This window comes from Ricinus communis, chromosome 1, assembly GCF_019578655.1.
Source record: "Ricinus communis isolate WT05 ecotype wild-type chromosome 1, ASM1957865v1, whole genome shotgun sequence".
Lineage (NCBI taxonomy): Eukaryota > Viridiplantae > Streptophyta > Magnoliopsida > Malpighiales > Euphorbiaceae > Ricinus > Ricinus communis.
Window position 1 is genome coordinate 14338325 of NC_063256.1, and position 21737 is coordinate 14360061.

A 21737-nucleotide genomic window follows, 5' to 3' on the forward strand; every position below is an offset into this window, starting at 1 on the left:
GTAAGGAACCAAATGAATTAGAAACCCCATAACTTCCCTCGATCAATCTAATATAATCATATTCAAAATAGAAACCCATTATTCAAAGAAAAAGAACTCCTCATGATTAGTGCTCTATGACAACACTAGTTGGAGTTAATACCCGAAAGATGTGGTAAGAAGATCTCACCTTCCATAGTTCCAAATCACGGGATTAAAAAAAAAGAATTATATTTTAATGTAAAATAATACTTCCTCAAACATTCAAAGTGTTGAACCCTACAAATACATACAACTTAGCTAGCTTAAATTATTGTACATTCTCTAGTAAGAATATTAGGAGTTAATACTGTTGACTAAAACAGAAACACATAAGGAGGTATAGAAACTCCCTCATCATAAGAACATAACCGCAAGGCTCCTTTCTCCGGATTGCTCACTGAGATTATTGGAATGCTAGAAGAACTCTTTTCAAGTCTAGATAAACGATAAATGTTGTTCAAGCAAAAAAGCAAGAAGAAATCACAAAACATATAATTCACTGAGTCAAAAATATCAAAACCACAAACGAAACTAATAAAGCTAGCATCACCTTACCATTCTCCTAACAAATTGATCAAAAGAACAGGATAGCAACCAAAAACTTATCAAATTTAAACTTTTGTTTTAAGCCGAAATTAGAAGTAAATAGTTAGGCACCAATGAGAGTTCTTCCCGAATATCTAACCATACGTCCCTAGAAAACAATAGGTTTGAAATATCGCTTAAACGCAAAGCCTAACATTCATTTCCATAAATGTCGAACCACATGTACATGACCAAACCAAACCTATGTTATCAAGGTTCCTTCCCATAAATGTCTCATCCAAAAAGACGAGTTGGGTAAGAAGAAACTTTTATTCTCAACTGCACCTAATTGGCGACATGACCAAACTAATGATCAAGATGATCGGCTAACTTTAATCTATCTACTTAACAAACATATTTTAAAAACGATTAGCTAAAAAGAAAGCGACTCCAAACAGATACTTGACAATCAACCCACTAAATGGATTTTCAAAATAAGAAGGAAAACAGAGAAAGGTGCAAACACTGAGATTCAATTATTTTGTTTTCTGATCTAATCTTTGTGTTCAAAACGCCAAAAAGGATTGGCAAGATTAAAACTCCCTACAGAAAGATGATCACTAAAATCTTATTGTTATACCCAATAAGATTATTAAATACATTTTACCCATAATATTTAAGATAAAAAACGCAAAGCGAATTATCGAATAGAAATAAAAGTGAAATAATTTACCATTTTGGTACTTGAGGCTCTTTTCCCTTCTCTCGCTTGGATGCTTTCTTGATTGAATTTATTTAGAGCTTCTATAACTAAAAAGAGTGCAAAAATAGCTCTACTCCCAAAGAAAAAGAAATGAAAACATATGATATAAATAAATAAACCATGTGCAATCGCTTTCTTGTTCTTACTAAAGTGTCCAACAACATAAATACAAACAAAAATCACATAAAAATTTTCAGTAGCTAACCTTCAAAATTAGCATCATTATACTACAATTGACCTAGGCTAGCGGACAAGGTAGCCAATGTGTGCTAAAATGCCATGATGCATAGCATGTAATATGAAGACGACATAGCCAATATATGCCAAAATGCCAAAAGAATTTAAAAGAAAAAGTATTAGCAAACATTTTAGTAAAATATAAGATAATTATTTTATATTTTTATCTAACCGGGTCAATTGGAATATTAAATATATTTTACCTATAATATTCAAGGCGCAAAGCAAAGCAAAATTATCGAATACAAATAAGAAATGAGTAATTTACCATTGTGGCACTTGAGGCTCTTTTTCACTTCTCTCAATTGGACGCTTTTATGATTGGATTTATTTGCTGTAACCCAAAAAGAATATTGATCAAAACTATAGAGTTGAACTACAGGAAGATGGAGAAAGGAAAGTCAAACCAAGTGTACAACCAATATGTGTACCTTTAGAATTCTGACTATTGATCAAAGCTACAAAGCATTTCCAAAAACAACTCAATCTTAGAGTAATTGTAAAAGGTTAAACAGTTTCCACAAAGGGTGATGCAGAATAAAGAAGACAAAATTAAGCAAATGCATGCAATTTTACTTCCTGATTTCACTCATCCCAAGTCGATCATGAAACAAATTTTAGATTGAAACAAGAAGCTATTAAAATATAGATCAAGATCAAGCCACGTGAACTTCATTTCCTTCTTTGGCACACACAGTGAATTTATGGAGTACAAGATTAGAACTTCAAAACAAGAAAAGTATATCTTTCTGTTAGAAAGTTATCACTATTCACCTTATATCTCTCTTTAAAAGTTATCACTATTCACCTTATATCTCTCTTTTAAAAAGTTATCACTATTCACCTTCTTTTAAGTCACGTATCATAAATATTAAGAAAAGCTAGCATTGAAAATAAGAAGCTATGTACGTAACAAGAACCAAATGAAATTAGGAGAAAGTTTGACCGGCCAAAAATGCCCAACCAAAACTAAAACCCAAATCCTGCAAGGAAGAAAATACAGAGAGTAAACTAGAACCAAATTGAATAATTAAACTTAATCCGGCCTACAACTATCTAAACATCAGCAATATCATAATTAAGTAGAGACACAAAAACCAAAAGCACAAAACATTGAAAGCCAATCACTAGAGCAATCACCCAAAATAATATACTAATGTCTATTAGCAATGCAATAAAACTACAGGTTTATGACAATGGAAGACATAAGATCGAGGTGAGTAGCATAAAGAGCTCAGCCTTCCATAGTTCCAAATCACAGGGATTAAGAAAAAAAGAATCATATTTCAATGTAAAATAATACTTAACAATCAAAATGTTGAACCCTACAAATACATACAACTTAACTAGCTTAAATTATTGTACATCTATTAGGAGTTAATACCGTTGACTAAAACAAACACATAAGGTAGTAGAGAAACTCCTCATCATAAGAACATAACCACAAGGCTCCTTTCTCCGGATTGCTCACCGAGATTATTGGAATGCTAGAAGAACTCTTTTCAAGTCTATATAAACGACAGCTGTTGTTTCCAAAAAGCAAGAAGAAATCACAAAACATATAATTATCGAGTCAAAAATATCAAAACCACAAACGAAACTAATAAAGCTAGCATCACCTCACCATTCTCCTAACAAATTGATCGAAAGAAACAGCATAGAACCAAAACTTACTGAAATTTAAACTTTTGTTTTAAGCTGAAATTAGAAGTAAAAAGTTAGGCACCAATGAGAGTTCTTCCTGAATATCTAACCAGACGTCCCTAGAAAACAATGGTTTGAAATATCGGTTAAACGTGCAAAGCCCCGACATTCATTTCTATAAATGTCGAACCACGTGTACATGACCAAACCAGACCTATGTTATCAAGGTTCCTTCCCATAAATGTCTGTCCATAAAAAACGAGTTGGGTAAGAAGAAATTTTTGATTGTCAATCAGACCTAATTGGCAAACACAGACCAAACTACTGATCAAGATGGCTGGCCAACTTTAATCTAACTACTTAACAAATATATTTTAAAAAAAATTAGCTAAAAAGAAAAACTCCAACCAGATACTTGACAATCAACCCACTTAATGGATTTTCAAAATAACAAGGAAAACAGAGAAAACACTGAGATTCAATTATTTTGTTTTCTGATCTAATCTTTGTGTTCAAAATGCCAAAGAAATGATTGTCAGGATTGAAACTCCTACAGAATGATGATCACTAAAATCTTATTGTTATACCCATAAGGGAAAGAATTTTGCTCAAACCCCAAATAGATCCCTCACATCAAAGCATTTAACCTTGGAATCTCAAAGAGAGTCTATTTGCATTGGAATTATGATATGAAATGACAAAATCTTTGGAAAACCAATAAGACAAAAAGAGTCGCTTAATCGCTCTTCAGACTCCACACCATGATGTTTAGTTATTAAAGATCAAAATTCAGATTCTTATATTCCTCACAAATCAATTCCAGAAAAATCAAACAACATACCATGGCACTAATTTGGAACAACACAGAATCAGAAATTATAAATAAAGAAGCCAAGCGAACCCCTTCACAGTCCCTTTCAGATTCCAGTGAGAAGATTATGGTCTTCCAAACGTCAAGCGCCTGCGATCTTCAACTGGACAAGGAAATTTAGAGAGATGATTGGAATGGAAGGCTGAGATTAAGTTATACCCTCACTTATGTTCCTATTTGGTTTAGAAATTTGAAAAGCTCTTTCCTATTGTGGGAATAGTATTCGTTGCATTCTTTTAAAAAAATAGGAAAAAAAGAAGTGGGTAGATACAAATTCAACTAATATTTTCGACAAATAATTTATTTCTAAATAAAATATGATTAACTAAAAAATAATATCTCAACTTTTATATATATATATATATATAGCCCGGGCATTGAGAAGGAAGGACGCTTTCAAAGGCGAAAGGCCATGGGGAGATACCGTCTGTGATCCATGGATCTCCGATCGGGAAACCGTATCCAAGCTCCGTGGCTAGTCTGCGCTCTTTGGACTTTGAAAACTTAGTGAATCGGCAGGTGATCTGTCCTTTCTCCCCTTTCGTCAGTCGTCTTGATGGGAAAGAGAAGTGAAGAAGGAGAACCTAAGGAAGGTCCTCTCTACCTCACAAGCTCTTGGATTCCATGGCTAAGGCTTACTTTGGTGGATTTTGGGTGAGGGTGGAGGAGTAGGAAAGGGAGTGAGTATAGGATAGAACCTCGGGATTCTAGGGAAATTTTGGCATATATATATTATTTCTTTTTGTAACAAATTTACACGTGTATATAATATGTTATTACATAGTAATTTTAATATATAAACATATACCTTATACAAATTTTATATTTATTACTTATTAAATATAGTTAAGGTATTAATTAATAAATTACTTACTAATTAGATAATAATTTTTAATTATAAAATATAATATTATGTCTTATATAACTAATATATATATATATATATATATATATATATATATATATATATATATATATATATATATATATGTATAACAAACTCAATATATCAACTAATAATATTTAAAAATTAAAATAATAAAAATCCTATGAAGAATGATTGCTAAAGTATTATATTTACTGTAATATATTAATATTTTGTTATATTATCTCATGTATGATTTTATACGATATATAAAATATTTTTAAATGAAAATATTATTATAATTTGAAGAGATTTACATTCAATTTAAATTAAATATATATAATTTATTTTAATAAAAATTATCATTTATTTTAAATAAATATAAAAATAATAGAAATATTCCACAGAATATATGAGTTAATGACTTTTAAAAAAAATTAAAAGCTAAAATTTTTGATTTCACATTACAAATCTAAGAATAATATGTCAACAGACATTTTATTTGGACAAGGCCATTTTGGCCCTCAACTTGTGCTGCGGGGAATAAAAAAGTCAAAAATGAATATTTTGAAAAATAAACCCATAACTTAAATATTTCATACCAAATTAACTCTTGACCAATTATTTGCAACCCACACGCATTACAAGAAAGGTGAATTGAATATTTAAGTAAAAATTCTTACATTCTCATATTTTCAATTCTTAAGTTCTTCTTGACTCCAACTTTATTTTATTTTTAAATAAAATTTAAAATATTTTATCTCATTTTTATTTTATTAAATTACTACATCCATTTGTCATCTATAAAATTCTTTTTTTCTTCTTTTCTTTTCAATTCATTCATGAAAACAAATCATTGGCTAAGAGATTATCTTTTTTTCCATATCTGATTTCTTATTTATATTCGGATTTTGAATGTTGACTTTAATTAAAGCTCGACAGGTGAGAGAGGCTTAAAATCATTGATTGGGTTTCTTCTTTTCTTCTTTATATTACTCTATGTCTGTTTATTTAAAAACCTAGCCAGTTATTTTTTTTAATTATATTGATTTTTGGTAGAAATTAATTTTTTTGAGAAATTAGATTAAAATAAGATAAAAGATAAAATTTAAAGCATTTCATAACAATTGCCACAATGTTTTTCTTTTCTTTTCTTTTTCCGTTTAATTTGAATGTGAAAATATTTTGCATATAGTAAACTTGTTGGGTGTTTCAACTTAATCTTAAAGCTCCAAGTACCTTTTTTTTTTGCTGTTAATCAAAAATAAAAAGCAATATATAAGCTGTTAAGTTTGTTAGTAGATAAGCAATTTTTCTTTCTTCTTTTTATTATTAATAAGAATAACTAAATTAACATAAATTAATTTAATTTATTTTTGAGTGTGAATAACATGCTCAATGTTCAACTCTAGTTTGGGCTGAATTGATTTGAAAGAGGAGTTTTTTCACATATGTCCTAAAAAAGCTAAAAATATCATTTTTACTGCTAAGAAAACTTTTTTCTCAACAATACTGTAAGTTAAGATTTTATTTTTCTTTCTTCCTATTTTCGGTGCCTTGGGAAACGTTCTCAGATAGACAAGAATGGCCGCATTGATAGTAAATATAAAATATTATGGTTTCTAATTAGATAATGATTGTAGTATTAAAAGTTAATAATATTAAATATATTTATACTATTAATTTATATAATACTAAAAATCAATTAATAAATATTTTCAATAATATTATGTTATTACATTAGTGAAAATTTTTAAAACCAATAAATTTTTAATTATTATTCTTATTAAAAATATTATAAATAAGAGGCATTAACTATATATTTATGTGTTTTTCTATATTACACTATTTAACCATTAACATTTAAAAATAATATTTTCATCATTTGATTTTGCTTTTATAATAAATCCTCTTCCCTTAGACAATTAAACATCGCTAATTAAATTTGATTTTACACTATTTGTCTTTTTATTTTTTTTTGTAATATACAAATTGCCTCTTTACTTTATTAATTACTAGAACCCAATTTTCTAATTTCTGCAAAAATCAATTTTAATATATGTAAAAATAGTTAAATAGAGTTCTTTAATTACTATAATTTCAAGAATAATTAAATTCTAATAAAATTTAAATAATTTAAACTACATTTGTGAAAATATCAAGAATTTATATAATTTAATTTTAAATTATTAAAATAAAATAAATTTTATTCTTATTATTAATTTTGTTACACTAGAATTATAACTTTGATAAAAGTTTGAGGATCAAATTATATTTTTTATATAATTAATTCTTTTATTGCAATGAATTTCAAGACAGAAAGATTTTAGTGCAATAATTAAATATAAAGGGCAATTTGAACATTACACAAAAATTCGGAGGCAAATAGTATAAACTCAAACCTAGTTAATAATTGTTCAACAAAAATTCCAAGCAACAAAAATTTTTAGTATAATATTATAAAATAAAAATGAAAAAATATAATTTGTAAATGTTAAAAGGTAAACATCATGATATAGACAAACATAGAGAATATATAATAAGTAGTACTAACTCTAATTCTAGAAAATAGGATCTTAATTACATTGTTAAAAATCATGTTAACTAAAAATTAACTATCTCTTAAGAAAATAATTCTAATTCTAGAAAGTAGCATTTAAAATTAGATTTTTAACATTTTATTACTTAATAAGTTAGTTTTCTAATCCTAAAATATACCACATCTATGGAAGAGGTATTTTGATACCTCCAATAATCCTAGCAAGATATATTAGTACCTTGACTAGACTCATTAGAGAGATTTATTGGTACCTTATTTAGTTTTAGGAAGATACTATAATACCTTAAGTTTTTCTTAACATGTGAAACTGACCAAATCAAAAATAATTTTATTTCCTAAATCTAAATGCCCTCCTTTATTTTAGTATTTGTGGTAAACATAAGCAGGTAAGCTTGACTTACTCGAAGTTGAGCATTGGAGCTGATCAAGTGCAAAATGCTAAATTGATTTTGTCCTTTAAACATATGAGGTGAAAATCTAATGCGTGAAATTAAACCATGCAAGAAAGGGAAGAGAGGAGAATATAGCAAAACTAGAAACGGATTAAGGATGAGGGGGCGTTTAAAAGAAATTAATTTCAATCCTAGCTTTTAAAAGCTTTAGAACAAATAATACAAATAATAATCCTAATTAATTCTAAGAGAAGTTTTAGATTACCACTTAGGATTCCTAAATCTATGTTATTAAAACATGCAACTATGAAGAAATAGAGTTAGTAAAAAGACTAAACACAAATAAACTTGTAACTAAAATAGCAAAGAAATATCAAAGTAACTAAAAAATTTAAAGTAAATCTAAAATATTATGATTTCTAATTAGATAATAATTGTAGTATTAAAGTTAATAATATTAAATATATTTATAGTATTAATTTATATAATACTAAAAATCAATTAATAAATATTTTTCAATAATGTTATGTTCCATTAGTGAAAAATTTTAAAACCAATAAAATCTTTAATTATTTATTATTATTAAAAATATTATAAATAAGAGGCGTTAACAATATATTTCGCGTTTTTCCATATTATACTATTTAACCATTAACATTTTAAAATTATATTTTCATTATCCTATTTTATATTTTATAATAAATTCCCACTCCTTAGAATTTCAGTTAAACATCGCTATATAAATTTAATATTATATTATTTTTCTTGACTTTTGGTATAATGCCTCTTATAATTTATTAATTATACTATAACCCTATTTTCTAATTTTGCAAAATCAATTTTAATATATGTAAAAATAGTTAAGTATTATTCATTAATTACTATAATTTCAAGAATTATTAAATTTCAGTAAAATTTAAATAATTTAAACAACGTTTTGTGAAAATATTAAAAATTTATATAATTTAACTTTTAAATTATTAAAATAAAATAAATATTATTTTTATTATTAATTTTGTTACACTAGAATTATAACTTTGATAAGAAGTTTGAGGATCAAATTATATTTTATGAAATTAATTCTTTAATTGCAATGACTTTGAAACAGAAAAGATTATAGTGCAATAATTAAATATAAAAGGCTTGTGCATTACACAAAAACTCGAGGCAAATAATATAAACTCAAACCTAGTTAATAATTGTTCAACAAAAATTCTAAATAGTAACAAATTTTAGTATATATTGCAAAATAGAAATGAAAAATATAATTTGTAAATATTAAGAGGTAAACATCATGATATAAACAAATATAGAGAATATATAATAACTAGTACTAACTCTAATTCTAGAAAATAGTATCTTAATTACATTGTTAAAAATCATACTAACTAAAAATTAAGTTTCTATTAAGAAATATTGTAATTCTAGAAAGTAGCATTTAAAATTAGATTTTTAACATTCTCATTAGTTAATAAGTTAGTTTTCTAATCCTAAAATATACTAATTTCACGGAAATGTACTTTGATACCTCCCTTAATCCTAGCAAAAGATACATTAATACCTTGACTAGACTCATTAAAGAGATATAATGGTACCTTATCTAGTCCTAGAGTTAATACCTTAAGTTTTTATTAACACGTAAACCGACCAAATCAAAGTCTAATTTTATTTTCTAAAATCTAAATGCCCTAATTTTATTTTAGCATTTGAGGTGAACATAAGTATAAGGCACATGAAGATTACATTGATAAGCTTGACGACTCAAGTTGAGCATTGGAGTTGATCACATGTAAAATACTAAATTGATTTTGTCCTTTAAATATGTGAGGTGAAAATCTAATGCGTGAAATTAAACCATGCAAAGAAAGGGGAGAGAGGAGAATAGAGCAAAACAAGAAAGGGATTAAGGATGAGGGGATACTTAAGGGAAATTACTCCTTAAAACAAATAGCACAAATAATAATCCTAATTAATTCGAAGAGGAGTTTTAAATGACTCATTTAGGATTCCTAAATCTATGTTATCAAAACCTACAACTGTGAAGAAATAAAATTAGCAAAAAGACTAAATATAAAATAATTGTAATTAAAATAGCAAAGAAATATTAAAGTAACTGAAAAAAATTAAAGTAAATATAAAATATTGTGGTTTCTAATTAGAAAATAGTTGTAGTATTTAAAGATAATAATATTAAATATATTTATAGTATTAATTTTTATAATACTAAAAATCAATTAATAAATATTTTTAATAATGTTATGTTATTACATTAATGAAATAATTTTAAAACCATTAAAACCAGTAAAATCTTTAAAAATATTTATTATTATTATTATTAAAAATATTAAAAATAAGAGATATTTACTATATATATTTATCTATATTACATTATTTAACCATTAACATTTTAAAATTATATTTTTTATTATTCTATTTTAGTTTTTATAATAAAACTTGCCTCCCTTACAATTTCAATTAAACATCGCTAACTAAATTTGATTTTACAGCATTTGCCCTCTGATTTTTGGTGTAATATACAAATTACCCTTTATAGTTTATTAATTATACTAGAACACAGTTTTCTGATTTCTGCAACAATCAATTTTAATATATATAAAATAGTTAAGTAGTGTTCTTTAATTAATATAATTTCAAGAAAATTAAATTCCAGTAGAATATAAATAATTTGAACTACATATTTGTGAAAATATTAAAAATTTATATAATTAACTTAAAATTATTAAAATAACATAAATATTATTTTTATTATTAATTTTATTGCACTACAATTATAACTTTGATAAGAAGTTTGAGGATCAAATTATATTTTCTTATGAAATTAATTCTTTGAGTGCATTGACTTTTGGGAAAAAAGATTTTAATACAAAAATTAAATATAAAGGGCAATTTATATATTACACAAAGATTCTGGAGGCAAATAGTATAAACTCGGATCTAGTTAATAATTATTCAACAAAAATTCTAAATATAAAAAGAATTTTAATATAAAATCACAAAATAGAAAATAACAAATATAATTTTTAAATGTTAAGAGGTAAACATTATGATATAGAAAAATATAGAGAATATATAATAACTAGTACTAACTCTAATTCTAGAAAATAGTATCTTAAATACATCATTAAAAATCATATTAACTTTCTATTAAGAAAATAATTATAATTCTAAAAGTAGCATCTAAAGTAAGATTTTTAACATTCTGATTACTTATTAAGTTAGTTTTCTAACCCTAAAATATGAACTTCATTTAATTTCTGCAAAAATCAATTTTAATATATGTAAAAATAGTTAACTAGTGTTCTTTGATTACCATAATTTTAAAAATAATTCAATTCTAGTAAATTTTTTAAATATTTTAAAAGTACTTATATTTATGAAAATATTAAAAATATATATAATTTAACTCTAAATTACTAAAATTAAATAAATATTATTCTTATTATTAATTTTTTCATACTAGAATTATAATTCTACTAAGAAGTATGAGGTCAAGCTATGTTTTTTTATCTAATTGTTAAATTGTATTGACTTTCGAGACAAAGAGATTTTAGTGCAATGACTAAATATAAAGGGAAATTTATACATTATACAAAAATTTAGAGAGAAAATAGTATAAGCTTAAACCTGGTTCATAATTGTTCAACAAAAATTTTAACCAGCTAAAAAAATTTTGGTATAGAATACCTTAAATTTAGTCCTAGGATAGATATTCTAATACCTTAAATTTTTCTTGACATGTGAGATTGACCAAATCAAAGTCTAATTTTATTTTCTAAAAATCTAAATGCCCTAATTTTATTTTAGCATTTGAGGTGAACATAAGCATAAGTCATGAAAAGACTACACTCGTAACCTTGACTTAAATTCAAGTTGAACATTGGAGCGATCACATGCAGAATGCTAAATTGATTTTATCCTTTAAACATGTGAGGTGAAAACCTAATAAGTGAAATTAAACCATGCAAAGAAAGGGGGAAAAGAAGAATAGAGCAAAGATAAAAAGCTATTAAGGATGATAGGGATGCTTAAGGGAAATTAATTACAATCCTGGCTTTTAAAAGCCTTAAAACAAATAACACGAATAATAATCTTAAATAATTGTAAGAGGAGTTTTAAATGACTCACTTAGGATTCTAAATCCATGTTATCAAAACCTGCAGCTATGAAAAATAAAATTATCAAAAAGACTAATTACAAAAACTTGCAATAAAAATAACAAATAAAAATTAAACTAACTAAAAATTTAGGGTAATTACTATATACTCCTTATGTTTTTCCATATTTATCCCTTAATATCTAAAATTTATATTTTTATCCTTTTGTTTTGTAATTTTATAATAAAAAACCCCTCTCGTCAAAATTCCGATAAGACAATCGTAAACTAGGTTTGGTATTATACTCTTTGCCTCTTGATTTTTGGTGTAATATATAAATTACCCCCTATATTTTATATATTGCACTAATGTCCCCTTGCATTTTGAAAGTCAATGCAATTAATAATAAACTAAATTGATAAAAATATAATTTGATCCTCAAACTTCTTAAATTTTACAAAGAAATTAGAATAAAAATTTCTAGTATAATAAATAACTTTAATAGGCAATTTGTATATTACATCAAAGGTCAAGAGGCAATTTGTATTACATTAAAGATCAAGAGGTAATTTATATATTACATCAAAGATCGGGGCAAATAGTATAAAACCAAACTTATGTAACATTGTTTAACGAAAATTCGAATGGAGCCAATTTTAGTATACAATTACAAAATAGAATGATGAGGAAAATATAATTTTTAGATATTAGAGAGTAATTACTATAATATGAAAAGTATAAGGAATAGTAATTACCCGAAAAATATTAAAGTTACTATAAAATATTAAGGTGAAATATTAAAGAAGAGGTACTTTGATACCTCGTCTAATCCTAGCAGAAGATATACTAACCTTGACTAGACTCATTAGAGAGATATATTGGTAACTTGTCTAGTTCCGAAGGAGATACTTTAATAACTTAAGTTTTTCTTAACATGTGAAATTGACCAAATTACAGTCTAATTTTATTTAATAAATCTAAAAATTATTTTATTTAGCATTTAAGTTGAACATAAACCTAAGGGATGAGAGGATTACACTAATAAACTTAACTTACTTCAAGTTGAGCATTGGAGCCTATCAGATATAAAATTTTAAATTGATTTTAGTTATTTAAACATGTGAGGTGAAAATCTAATGCGGGAAATTAAACCATGTAAAGAGAAGGAGGAAAAGAAGAATAAAGAAAAACAAGAAAGAGATTAAGGATGAGGGGGCACTTATGGGGAATCAATTACAAGCCTGTCTTTTAAAAGCCTTTAATCAAGTAACACAAATAATAACCCTAATTAATTCTAAGAGGAGTTTTAAATGAATAACTTAGGATTCCTAAATCCGTGTTATCAAAACCTACAACTATGAAGAAATAAAGTTAGCAAAAAGGCTGAACACAAATGAACTTGTAATTAAAATAGCAAAGAAATATTAAAGAAGAGGTACTTTGATACCTCGTCTAATCCTAGAAGAAGATACATTAGTACCTTGACTAGACTCATTAGAGAGATATATTGGTACCTTATCTCCTAGGGAAGATACTTTAATACCTTAAGTTTTTCTTAACATGTGAAACTGACCAAAGTAAAGTCTCATCTTATTTCATAAATCTAAAAGTCATTTTATTTAGCATTTGAGAATATAAGCATAAGGGATGAAAAGACTACACTAATAAAAGTTGAGCATTGGAGCCTATCACATACAAAATGCTAAATTGATTTTAGTTGTTTAAACATGTGAGGTGAAAATTTAATGCGGAGAATTAAACCATATAGAGAAAAGGAGGAAAAGAAGAATAGAGGAAAACTAGAAAAGGATTTAAGGATGAGGGAGCGCTTAAGGAGAATTAATTACAACCCTGGCTTTTAAAAGCCTTAAATATAATAACGCAAATCATAATCCTAATCCCAATTAATTCTAAGAGGTGTTTTAAATGAATCACTTAGGATTCCTAAATCCATGTTATCAAAACGTGCAACTATGAGCAAATAATGCTAGTAAAAATACTAAACACAAATGAACTTATAAATAAAATAGCAAGGATATATTAAAGAAGAGGTACTTTAATACCTGGTCTAATCCTAACAGAAGATACATTAGTACCTTGACTAGACTCATTAGAGAGATATATTAGTATCTTATCTCCTAAGGGAGATACTTTAATACCTTAAGTTTTTTAACATGTGAAACTGACCAAATTATAGTCTCATTTTATTTCATAAATCTAAAAGTCATTTTATTTAGCATTTGAGCTGAACATAAGCATAAGGATATGAGAATTACGCTAATAAGCTTAATTTACTTAAAGTTTAGCATTAGAGCCTATCACAGACAAAATGCTAAATTGATTTTAGTTGTTGAAACATGTGAGGTGAAAACCTAATGCGGGAAATTAAACTATGTAATGAAAAGAAGGAAAAGAAGAATAGAGGAAAACTAGAAAGGGACTAAGGATGAGGGGGCGCTTAAGGGATATTAAATACAACCCTGGCTTTTAAAAGCCTTAAATCAAATACCACAAATAATAATCCCAATTAATTCTAAAAGGAGTTTTAAATGAATCACTTAGGATTCCTAAATCCATACTATCAAAACCTGCATCTATGAGAAAATAAAGTTAGTAAAAAGATTAAACACAAAGAAACTTGTAATTAAAAAGAGTAAAGAAATATTAAAGAAGATGTACTTTAATACCTCATCTAATCCTAGCAAAAGATACATTAGTACCTTGATTAGACTCATTAGAAAGATATATTGATACCTTATCTAGTCCTAGGGAAGATACTTTAATACCTTAAATTTTTCTTAACATGTGATACTAACCAAATTAATGTCTAATTTTATTTCATAAATCCAAAAATCATTTTATTTAGTATTTGAGCTCAACATAAGCATAAGGGATAGCAGGATTACAATAATAAATTTAACTTGCTTCAAATTGAGCATTGGAGCCTACCACATACAAAATGCTAAATTGATTTTAGTTGTTTAAGCATGTGAGGTGAAAGCCTAATGCGGGAAATTAAACCATGTAAAGAAAATGAGGAAAAAAAGGAATAGAGCATAACTAGAAAGAGATTAAGGATGAGGGGGCGCCTAAGAGGAATTAATTACACAACCCTGGCTTTTAAAAGCCTTAAATCAAATAACACAAATAATAAACCTAATTAATTCTAGGAGGAGTTTTAAATGAATCACTTAGGATTCTTAAATTTATGTTATTAAAACCTGCAATTATGAAGAAAAAAAAGACTGAACACAAATGAACTTGTTATTAAAATAGCAAAGAAATATTAAAGAAGAGGTACTTTGATACCTCATCTAATCCTAGTAGAAGATACATTAGCACCTTGACCAGACTCATTATTTTAATACCTTAAATTTTTCTTAACATATAAAACTGACCTTATTTTGTAAATCTAAAGTAATTTTATTTAATATTTGAGCTGAACATAAGTATAAGGGATGGGAAGATTACACTCCCACTATTGTTTCATGATAATTAATTCAACCACCAGCCTAATATTCCTCAAGAAGCTCTATATTTTCTTTTTATGCAGTCTTTTTCCCTTTCAAAAAGGCATAATTGGAGAAGGTCCCCCAGAAGAAAAATTATTCCCAATAGTAATATGTAAAGCATTATTACAAAGTGAATTTATTTTTATTCTTTTAGTGCTTTCAAAATTATTATATATATGAAGATATCATTTCTCCTTAGAAATATATAAAATTTTAGCCAAAACGATCCCATTTTTTTTCCTGCTTTCCCTCTTGTACAAGACCATATCATTTTTGTGTGTGATAGCTGTATTTCATTACTATATGGCATGTTTTTGTGAGCATTATTATTAATGTTAACTTTTCTGTTTAAAGTATGTTCTTTCTTGTTTGGTTAATGTTTAAAGTATGTCTTAATTATGTGTTTTCTAGAACAAAATTATAAACATGTGAGGTGAAAACCAAATGCGGGAAATTAAGCCATGTAAAGAAAAGAAGGAAAAAAAGGAATATAGCATAACTAGAAAGAGATTAAGGATGAGGGGGCGCCTAAAAGGAATTAATTACAACCTTGGCTTTAAAAAGTCTTAAATCAAATAAAACAAATAATAGTTCTAATTAATTCTAAGAGGAGTTTTAAATGAATCACTTAGGATTCCTAAATCATTGTTATTAAAACCTGCAACTATGAAGAAATAAAGTTAGCAAAAAAACTGAACACAAATGAACTTGTTATTAAAATAGTAAAGAAATATTAAAGAAGAGGTACTTTGATACCCCATCTAATCCTAGTAGAAGATACATTAGTACCTTGAATAGACTCATTACTTTAATATCTTAAGTTTTTCTTAACATGTGAAACTGACCTTATTTCATAAATCTAAAAATCATTTTATTTAGCACTGGCTGAACATAAGTACAAGGGATGGGAAGATTACACTAATAAGCTTAACTTACTTCAAGTTGAGCATTGGAGCCTATCATATACAAAATGCTAAATTAATTTTAGTTGTTTAAACATGTGAGTTGAAAACCTAATATAGGAAATTAAACCATGTAAAGAAAAGGAGGAAAAGAAAAATAAAGCATAACTAGAAAGGGATTAAAGATGAAGGGGCGTTTAAGGGGAATTAATTATAACACAGGCTTTAAAAAGTTAAAATAAATAGCACAAATAATAGTTCTAATTAATTCTAAGAGGAGTTTTAAATAACAATTGAAATATTACAATAAAAATAAGGGCAAATAATGTAAACTTAAACCTAATTAATAATTAGTTTAGTATAAAATAAAAAAAAATAGAATGATGAAAAATATAATTCTATATATTAAGTGGTAAACAATATGATATAGAAAACATAGAGAATTTATAATAATTACCCTTAACACTAATCCTAAAAAATAGTATTTTAATTATATTATTAAAAATCATATTAATTAAAAAAGAACATGACATAGCCAATATATGCCAAAATGACATAGCCAATATATGCCAAAATGCCAAAAGAATTTTTTCTTTTTTAAAAAGTATTAGCAAACATTTTAGTACAATATAAGATAATTATTTTACATTCTTATCTAAACTGGGTCAATTGAAATATTAAATATATTTTACCTATAGTATTCAATGGGCAAAGCAGAGCAAAATTATCGAATGCAAATAAAAAGCAGAGTAATTTACCATTGTGGCACTTGAGGCTCTTTTTCACTTCTCTCAATTGCACGCTTTTATGATTAGATTTATTTGCTGTAACCCAAAAGGAGTATTGATAAAAACTATAGAGTCGAACTACAGGAAGATAAAAAAGGAAAGTCAAACCAAGTGTACAACCAATATGTGTACCTTCAGGATAATGTAGAAGGTTAAACAGATTCCACAAAGGGTTAAAGCTACAAAGCATTTCCAACAACAACTATATCTTAGAGTAATGTAGAAGGTTAAACAGATTCCACAAAGGGTTATGCAGAATAAAGAAGACAAAATTAAGCAAATGCATGCAATTTTACCTCCTGATTTCACTCATCCCAAGTGGATCATGAAACAAATTTTGGATTGAAACAAGAAACTATTAAAATATAGATTAAGATCAAGCCACAGGAACTTCATTTCCTTCTTTCGCACACAATAATTTATAGAGTACAAGATTAGAACTTCAAAACAAGAAAAATATATCTCTTTTTTAGAACGTTATCACTATTCACCTTATATCTCTCTTTTAGAAAATTATCACTATTCACCCTATATCTCTCTTTCAAAAAGTTATCACTATTCACCTTCTTTTAAGTCATGTATCATAAATATCAAGAAAAGCTAGCATTGAAAATAAGAAGCTATGTACGTTACAAGAACCAACTGAAGTTAGGAGAAAGTTTGACCCAATGGCCAAAAATGCCCAACCAGAAATTAAAACCTAATCCTGCAAGGAAGAAAAGACAGAGAGAGTAAACTAGAACCAAATTGAATAATTAAACTTAATCCAGTTACAACTATCTAAACATCAGCAATATCATAATTAAGTAGAGAAACAAAAACCAAAAGCACAAAACATTGAAAGCCAATCACTAGAGCAATCATCCAAAATAATATATTGATGTCTATTAATAATGCAATAGAACTACAGTTTTGCGACAATGGAAGACATAAGATCAGTAGGCAGTAGCATAAAGAGCTCAGCCTTCCATAGTTCCAAATCAGTCAGGATTAAGAAAAAAATAATAATCATATTTCAATGTAAAATAATACTTCCTCAAACATTCAAAGTGTTGAACCCTACAAATACATACAACTTAGCTTAGTTTAAATTATTGTACAGAAACACATAAGTTAGTAGAGAAACTCCCTCATCATAAGAACATAACCACAAGGCTCCTTTCTCCGGATTGCTCACTGAGATTATTGGAATGCTAGAAGAACTCTTTGCAAGTCTAGATAAACGACAACTGTTGTTTCCAAAAACAAGCAAGAAGAAATCACAAAACATATAATTACTGAGTCAAAAATATCAAAGCCACAAACGAAACTAATAAAGCTAGCATCACTTATCATTCTCCTAACAAATTGATCGAAAAAAACAGGATAGCAACCAAAAAACTTACTGAAATTTAAACTTTTTGTTTTAAGCTAAAATTAGAAGTAAGAAGTTAGGCACCAATAAGAGTTCTTCCTGAATATCTAACCATACGTCCCTAGAAAAACGATAGGTTGAAATATCAGTTAAACATGCAAAGCCTGACATTCATTTCCATAAATGTCGAACCACATGTACATGACCAAACCACACGTATGTTATCAAGGTTCCTTCCCATGAGTAGTACTTCGTAGTTGATTTTCATGTGACAGAAAAGAAAAGGTGAAATCAATGGTTTTTTAGGTTTTAAAACCAAAAGCAATATTTTTTGTTATCCCTGGGAAAGAAACAAAAATTATTTGTTTGATGGTCTACTGCATCCAAATATTTAACCTAGAATAACATATATCAACTATAACAGAGAAACAATATATACAAATCCTATGGAGGCTAAAAACAGATAAAAGGTGCAACACTTCCACATTTAACTGCATATTTCCAATTAAATGGGCAAAAGGAACCAGACCCGAGATGGCAATAAGTATAGCAAATGCAGTTTCCAAACCCTGGCCGATGGAACTGAAAATATAAAAAGCAAAAAACATCCGTTAAAAGGTTATAATCAACCTTCACACAACACTTTTTACCACTACTCATGCATTCTACGCGGATGAAGTATATAAGTTTGGAACAGAGATATTTTACGTTGCAAAAAAAAAGTGATTATCAATTTATGAGTCATGAAGATAATCATATGTTTAGTCTTTGCATGAGTACGGGGGAGGGGGACCAAAAGCTTCAATTAATTTCCAAGCGTTGATTCAAACAACAAATAAAGATGATAAAGTTTCATCTGTCATCGCTTGTAATGGAATTTAACTTTTTTGGTACTTTCATAAATTTGTACCTCAGATTCTGCAAGCCCTACCAAAACCAGTAGAAATACTTCTCAAGAAAGTCAGATGAGACAACCTTTTGTGTGACAGCATTTGCAGATATCCCATAATAAAAAATAGTAATGTTTTTTGGATCACAACTATTAAACGCCTGAGTATTGTTTCCTCATAGTTTGCTTTCATCTTTGTTCAAAGTACCACAATCCAAATAAGAGAGACTGCACTTTCATGTCTATAAGCATACTTGCAGTACGTCACCTCACGCTCAATTGACAACAGATACCATGAGGCTCCTAAGACCTACAAGATCAGAAGGCTAATCATTGCAAGACTGCTAAGAGTAGAATACTATTCAGACCCAAAAGCATTTTTATACAGAAGTAGACAAAATAGTAATGCTAAATCATCTAAAATAGAAGAATGATAGCCCGTCATGCTCCAACTGAAGAATTAAGAATACTGGAAAACAGAATTTAGGGAGAGTCTTGCCCTTAGTATTTTCACATAGAGTGGTTGTTGCTCTTAAAACTGTTCCTCTACCCTTGAGCAAGACTTCTACCATTGCAGCATGCAATGGCACAGCTATTAACAAAATATTAGCATACAAAATTTGATTTGAGATTACATACATGATTAGCCAACATGTAGAGCAGGAGGTTATAGGCAGCCCCAGCCCAAGCAGTCTTTGTGACTATTCCAGTGGCTTTGATGATCTCAGAATCGTGGAAAGTACTGGAGCAGAACAATCAGTAGAAGAGCATTGTTGGTATGATCAGAATAAAGCCTCTAATTGCCAGAATAATAAACCATGTCACAATCTGCAAAAAATATCCGAACTCATTTTTGCTCATGATTCAAATTCTGTGAATTAAAAGAGGCTAATAATACACAAGCTCCACATACGAGGATCCAAAATAAAAACCTGTGCACAAGCCTGCAACTAATTTTTTAAAGAAAGGAACAGTCATAGTCAAGTTTATTCAAATGTACCCAAATTTGAAAATTGCAATCAAGGCCTTGAGAAGCGAAGCACATAGTGACAAAAGCCACTTATCTCTCCACAAGCTGGTAAAGACCAAGAGATGAACAAAAACCAATGCACAGGGCTCCTCAATATCATAATGCAATTAATTAAATCACAAAATTATAAAACGGAACCAATTTTTCAATGATGGCAGCCATATCTCCACAAGCTAGTGGGATCTCAGAAAAGCCAATACTCAAAATTCACTACTACTGAAGAGTATTAATTAAATAACAGATTATGGATAATGACATCCAAAATAGCTTATTTTCCAATCTTTAACCTACAACCTGATGAGAGAAAGGCACTTATGGGAAGTAAGGAACCAAATGAATTAGAAACCCCATAACTTCCCTCGATCAATCTAATTTAATCATATTCAAAATAGAAAACCCATTATTCAAAAGAAAAAAGAACTCCCTCATGATTAGTGCTCTATGACAACACTGGCTGGAGTTAATACCTGAAAGATGTGGTAAGAAGATCTCAGCCTTCCATAGTTCCAAATCAGTCAGGATTAAAAAAAAAAAGAATTATATTTTAATGTAAAATAATACTTCCTTTCAAAGTGTTGAACCCTACAAATACATACAACTTAGCTAGCTTAAATTATTGTACATTCTCTAATAAGAATATTAGGAGTTAATACTGTTGACTAAAATAGAAACACATAAGGAGGTATAGAAACTCCCTCATCATAAGAACATAACCGCAAGGCTCCTTTCTCCGGATTGCTCACTGAGATTATTGGAATGCTAGAAGAACTCTTTTCAAGTCTAGATAAACGACAGCTGTTGTTTCCAAAAAAAGCAAGAAGAAATCACAAAACATATAATTACTGAGTCAAAAATATCAAAACCACAAACGAAACTAATAAAGCTAGCATCACCTTACCATTCTCCTAACAAATTGATCAAAAGAACAGGATAGCAACCAAAAAACTTACTGAAATTTAAACTTTTTGTTTTAAGCTGAAATTAGAAGTAAATAGTTAGGCACCAATAAGAGTTCTTCCTGAATATCTAACCATACGTCCCTAGAAAAACAATAGGTTGAAATATCAGTTAAACGTGCAAAGCCTAACATTCATTTCCATAAATGTCGAACCACATGTACATGACCAAACCAAACCTATGTTATCAAGGTTCCTTCCCATAAATGTCTGTCCATAAAAAGACGAGTTGGGTAAGAAGAAACTTTTTATTCTCAACCAGACCTAATTGGCAGACACAGACCAAACTAATGATCAAGATGACTGGCTAACT

General features: G+C 27.8%; 1 long non-coding RNA gene across 19 annotated transcripts in view; it reads right to left on the reverse strand.

Annotated features, from left to right (window-relative positions):
* Positions 1-15982: 15982 nt before the first annotated feature.
* Positions 15983-21737, reverse strand: part of LOC8271308 — a 53486-nt gene continuing 47731 nt past the window's right edge. For 12 of the 19 annotated variants that reach the window (XR_007216992.1, XR_007216990.1, XR_007217000.1 and 9 more), the window contains 4 exons: positions 20078-21263; positions 19460-19748; positions 19079-19131; positions 18186-18424 (listed from right to left, as the gene is read on the reverse strand). This is a non-coding gene — a long non-coding RNA (uncharacterized LOC8271308). Of the gene's footprint in view, positions 17232-17327; positions 18425-19078; positions 19132-19459; positions 19749-20077; positions 21509-21737 lie in introns of those variants that run through there. The other 7 variants (XR_007217001.1, XR_007216985.1, XR_007216979.1 and 4 more) reach the window with 6 other exon arrangements.